Below are 5,370 nucleotides of genomic sequence, written 5' to 3'. Positions count from 1 at the left end.
TCTCTCTCTCTCTCTCTCTCTCTCTTCCAGGCCATTGCATACCAGACTCTGTCTCTCTCTCTCCATCTGCATACTACTCTCTCTCTCTCTCTCTCTCTCTCTCTCTCTCTCTCTCTCTCTCTCTCTCTCTCTCTTTATCCATTTCTAGTTTTTATTTCAACAGCTATCACAGACTCTCTCTCTCTCTCTCTCTCTCTCTCTCTCTCTCTCTCTCTCCCTGAAGTATGAATATGCATGCACGTTGTCTGGTGTCACCAGGACCTATTTGTCGCACCGCCACGCAATTTCCATATAGAAGGCGTGTCAAATTTTGGACAGGACCACCCCTTACCCCCTCTTACCCTCGGGAGGGAAGGGGTAGGGGTAGGGGTATCCATTGGGCGTACGATAGCCCGGCCAGGAGGTGTTTTATTTCATTCCCTGACAGGACCACTGAAGGCGGCCCGCACAGAGGTGTGTTGTTTATGTTTTGAAATGTGGTGTGCGCTGTCCGTAGAGTATTGTGAAAGGCGAGGAGATGCTTTTGGGGGCAAACATGTTACTGGTGAATGTTATGGAGTCCAAATGGGGTTATATGGGGGAAGTGGTGTGGATGGATTAGAATAAATGGAGTCTCTCTCTCTCTCTCTCTCTCTCTCTCTCTCTCTCTCTCTCTCTCTCTCCACTTTTTTTTTTATTTTATTGAAATCTAGTAGACTCTCTTTTCATATTTTAAAATTTTACTGGACATCTGCTCTAGAAGAATCGCTCTCTCTCTCTCTCTCTCTCTCTCTCTCTCTCTCTCTCTCTCTCTCTCTCTATTTCTGGTAATTATTGCTACATCTATGAAAGACTCTCTCTCTCTCTCCTTCTCTCTCTCTCTCTGCATCCCAGACCATCCAAGATTGGAAGATGCAAAATATACCGGAAGATGTACTAGCAACTCTCTGGTAGACATTAGAGGCGCCTCACACTGAGGGTACCTTGGGGCAACCCGAACGAACTGTAAGGTCCTGTAAGGTAAGGTCTCCTCTCTCTCGCTCTCTCTGTCTCGTCTTCTCCTCATCTCTCTCTCTCCTATCCGGAGACTTTAACTTTCCTTTCGTAGACTGGAGAGAACGGATAGGAGATTGTGGATGTACTTATACATATAAAAAAGAGAGTAATAGTAGTGCAGAAGATAAGAGCAATTCGAAAAGTAGATATGTACTAGAATACAACATTCAACAAATAAATCACCTGCCAACAAGAAAGGAAATACTTTAGACCTAGTATTTGTGAACGAGGTGAATTATGTTAAAGAAATAGTAGTTTATAATGCGAGTATTTCAGACCAGAATGTCATAGAATTAACAGTCCATTCCAAAGCAAGTGAAAATAGAGATAAGCAAGAAATGAAAAAGTGGGAAGGATATGGAAAATACAACTTCTTCAGTAAAAATATAAAATGGTCAGAAATAAATGAAGAATTAAACAAAGATTGGGATAACATTTTCGTAAGTGATGATATAAAGGTAAATACGGAGATATTATATACAAAGTATTAGAGAAAATAGTGGATAAATATATACCGAAGAAGAAAAGTAAACATCAGTCATGCATACCAAGAGACAGAAGGATCTTGTTCCAGAAAATCAGAAAGTGGAAAAAAGGTCTTGCAAAAGAAAAAAATGCATGGAAAGTGATGGAAACTTAAAAAGTAAAGATAGAAAAATGCAGGACAAAAGATTATACAATAAAAAAAATGAAAAAACGAGACTTGGAAGAAAGAACCTAGTAAATATCAAGCAAAACCCCAAACTATTGTACTCGTAATGCAAAAAGATGAAAAAAGAAAAGAATAATAGACATAGGCCCTTCTAAGAATTGAAAGGAGATTAACGAATTGAAAAAAAGAAAAAATACATAGCAAACATTATTGGCAGAATGATATAAGGGAGAATTCACCCCTAGAATTGATAATGAAGATAATGATATAGAAGTAAGGGATAAAAATAGTGAATATTTAGCAGACATGGATATTAATGAAGCTGATATTGTGCAGGCTATTAATAAAATTAAAAATGGAGCTGCAGCTGGTCCTGATGGTGTCCCTACTATTTTGTTTAAGAAAGTAGTTCATTCTATTGCAAAGCCACTTGCAATATTATTAAGTGTAGATACAGCAAGATTTTATGATGAGGCACAAATTAGCACATATTACCCCCTACTTTCAAAAGTGGATCAAGACTAGAGGCAAGTAATTATAGGCCTGTGAGTCTAACATCACATATGAAAGTGTATGAAAGGGTAATGAAGAAAAATATTATGAAACGTTTAATAAAAAATAATCTGTTTAATATAGGACAATATGGTTTTGTACCCGGAAAAAGTACACAAACCCAACTGTTAGTCCACCGTGAGAACATATACAAAAATATGAAAAGCGGAAATGAAACAGATGTGGTTTATCTAGACTTTGCAAAAGCTTTTGACAAGGTAGATCATAATATATTAGCGAAGAAAATTAGAAAACATAATATAGTGGATAAAGTAGGAAGATGGTTAAAAGAATTTTTACACAACAGAAAACAGATAGTTATTGCAAAAGATGAGAAATCGGATGAAGCTAAGGTAATATCCGGTGTGCCACAAGGTACGGTGTTAGCTGCATTACCGTTTGTTATTATGATTGCAGACATAGACAGTAATGTTAAGGACTCGGTAGTGAGTAGTTTCGCCGATGACACCAAGAATAAGTAGAGAAACTAATTGTGATGAAGATAGGAACGCGCTACAAAGAGACCTTAACAAAGTATATGATTGGGCAGAGGTAAATAGGATGGTATTTAACTGATAAATTTGAATCAATAAATTATGGAGACACAGAAGGAAAGCTATATGCATATAAGGGACCTAATAATGAGACAATCACAAATAAGGAAGCAGTTAAAGACCTTGGTGTGATGATGAATAGGAACATGTTATGCAATGACCAAATAGCAATTCTATTGGCAAAATGTAAAGCAAAAATGGGAATGTTGTTACGCCAGTTCAAAACAAGAAAAGCTGAACACATATTATGCTTTATAAAACATTTTGTTCGTAGTCCACTTGAATTATTGCAATATGACATGGTACCCACACTATCAAATGGATATTGCACAAATAGAGAGTGTACAAAGGTCCTTTACAGCTAGAATAGAAGAAGTTAAGGATTTTGACTACTGGGAAAGACTACAATCCTTAAAATTATATAGTCTAGAAAGGAGAAGATAACGCTACATGATAATTCAGGCATGGAAACAGATAGAAGGAATAGCCGAAAACATCATGGAGCTAAAAATATCAAAAAGAGCAAGCAGAGGTAGATTAATAGTGCCCAAAGCTATACCAGGAAAAATAAGGAAAGCACACAGGACATTAATCCACTACGCACCAGCATCGATAATGCAGCGTCTATTCAATGCGTTGCCAGCTCATCTGAGGAATATATCAGGAGTGAGCGTAGATGTGTTTAAGAATAAGCTCGACAAATATCTAAGCTGCATCCCAGACCATCCAAGATTGGAAGATGCAAAATATACCGGAAGATGTACTAGCAACTCTGTGGTAGACATTAGAGGTGCCTCACACTGAGGGACCTGGGGCAACCCGAACAAGATGTAAGGTCTGTATGGTCTCTCTCAATTTCTGGTAATTATTGCTACAATCTATGAAAGATTCTCTCTTTCTCTCTCTCTCTCTCTCTCTCTCTCTCTCTCTCTCTCTCTCTCTCTCTCATTTAAAAATTCATCCAAGTCCCTCTTGATACCACTAAAGAAAATACCCACTTTGGCAAGAGCTTTTAAACAATTCATTGGGGGGAAAATCGTTCTTCCCAATAAAACCTGAGCACAAAACGGTGTCCCACTGAAATCTTAATCAGTTACATCCACTGGCAAAGGTTCAGGTGGGTGGGACAACCCCCCATGATAACCCCCCCCCCCCTTTTCCTTTGGCAAAGCTGCTCAATCTTAGTTTGTGGATTGCTGTTTGCTTTCTAATGGTTGGTTCAGTGCCTGGGTTGGCCTGTTTGAGAGGTGGATAAGGAAGTGAGTGAATAAAAAGGAAGCGAATAAACAGAGAGGTAAGGAGAGAAAGGGGGTGAATAACTAGATATATAAATAAATAAAAACATAAATGTATAAAAGAAGATGTAAAAGTAAAAATGTAAGAAAATGAACAACAACAAAAAATTTAAGATTAAGTCTGATAATTAGAAGAAATAATAGCTAAAATCAAAAACGTTTGATAAATATAAAATAAAAATCAATAGATAAAATGTAAAAATTATAAATAAATAAATAAATAAGTACATTTATAAATAAAATAGTGAATGATATAAATACATATTTAAATGTATATACATACATATGTATATAGCTAATTTTAAACAAAAAAATCGTGCAAACCTACAGGCCAAAATAAAATACCAGCACGCAGCAGAATAATGAAACAGTTGAGCTACAAAAAACTCCATAAAACTACATACTTAGAACGAATAAAGTCATTAAATAACACAATAAAACAATATCCAACTCAATTAGTGATGCAATACCGTCTGCAATAAACACGCAACGTCATAATATATATTTTTAAAGAAATGAGACGTAACTAGACACGTGTCATTTCTGATTAAAAATAGTCATTTTCCTCTTTCATTGAGAATTCAATATCTTGTTTAATTCTCTCTTTGAGAGAACTGAATCCAAATAGAGGGTATTAGAGATCACTAATCCCTAATCTCCTTGATACTTCGATAATTACTAATCTTTTTTTTTACTAAAAGGGTGTTAAGATATAATAGATCAGATTCCATATATGAGAGTATTAAGGTTACTTTTCATTTTGCTAATCCTCAGATAATTCTAAGGATTTAACAAAGTGTTGTCTTAAAATTTTCAATGAATTGTTCTATGTTCTAAAGCTGTGTATTCTATAAAGGGTTATTGTAGTGTTAAGCAAAGTATTTTAAATTTTACTAACTCCCTTAGGAGTTTGAGTTGAGCTGCATGACAGACGGAATTACGTGAAGGAATTTTTTTTATGAAAAATTCAAAATTTGAAAAGTTAAAATACATTCATTTTAAACATGACTGGGGAAAGAGTTTGTGTATTATACGAAGACTTTTGTAAAGGAATTTTTAAAAAATAAAAACATTTTTATTCGAAAACTTAAAATTCATTTAGTTTAGATTTTATTTCTAAAAAGTAAGAAATAATATTCGTTTCACTCTAAAACTTTAAAATGTAATTGAAATTTTTCTTTACATCCCAAAATTTTTCCAAAATTTATATTTGAAAATTGATTTTGAAAATTTTATTTAAATTTAAGTCCAATAATTGTATTTAAATTTAAATTCAGGAATT

The sequence above is a fragment of the Macrobrachium nipponense genome, chromosome 49, assembly GCF_015104395.2.
Source record: "Macrobrachium nipponense isolate FS-2020 chromosome 49, ASM1510439v2, whole genome shotgun sequence".
In the NCBI taxonomy this organism is placed as follows: Eukaryota; Metazoa; Arthropoda; class Malacostraca; order Decapoda; family Palaemonidae; genus Macrobrachium; species Macrobrachium nipponense.
This window is presented reverse-complemented; position numbering follows the sequence as displayed.